The sequence below is a fragment of the Myotis davidii genome, unplaced genomic scaffold, assembly GCF_000327345.1.
Source record: "Myotis davidii unplaced genomic scaffold, ASM32734v1 scaffold939, whole genome shotgun sequence".
Classification (NCBI taxonomy): domain Eukaryota; kingdom Metazoa; phylum Chordata; class Mammalia; order Chiroptera; family Vespertilionidae; genus Myotis; species Myotis davidii.
The window spans coordinates 340,257-340,636 of NW_006290535.1; the positions used below are offsets into that span (position 1 = coordinate 340,257).

The 380-nt window shown below is 72.4% G+C and overlaps 1 protein-coding gene across 3 annotated transcripts in view; it reads right to left on the reverse strand.

The window, feature by feature from the left end:
• The window catches only part of TMEM87B (transmembrane protein 87B), a 42,862-nt gene extending 42,488 nt beyond the window's left edge, over positions 1 to 374 (reverse strand). For all 3 annotated transcript variants that reach the window (XM_015563785.1, XM_015563784.1, XM_015563786.1), the window contains exon 1: positions 329 to 374. The gene's annotated coding sequence lies outside the window, so the exon portion shown is untranslated. The remainder of the gene's footprint in view (positions 1 to 328) is intronic.
• Positions 375 to 380: the final 6 nt, after the last annotated feature.

Below are 380 nucleotides of genomic sequence, written 5' to 3' on the forward strand. Positions count from 1 at the left end.
CTCGGGTCGCAAGCGCTCAGACGGCCGGACTGTGGCCCGCAGACCGGCAGCACAAAGGCTCCATCTCCCCACCTAACGCCGCCAGGGCTGCGCGAGTCGGGGCCGAGAAGGAAGGTGGGCGGCCCCTGCGCGGCCCCCTCCCCTTTACAGAGAAAGCGGAAGTGGCGCACGTTCCCCTTCTTCCGGAACTGAGCCGGGATTCTCCGCGGTGCAGCCCGGGGACCGTGGGGTCGCCGCGGCCGGGCGCGGGCAAAACCGCGCGGGCGGACCCGTCGCCCCCACTCCCCGACCGGCTGCTGGGGATGCCAGGCTAAGAGGCGCCACTTACTTCGCTGACCGTCGCTGTCCAGCGCCCGGGCTCAGGGACGGCGTGCACGACC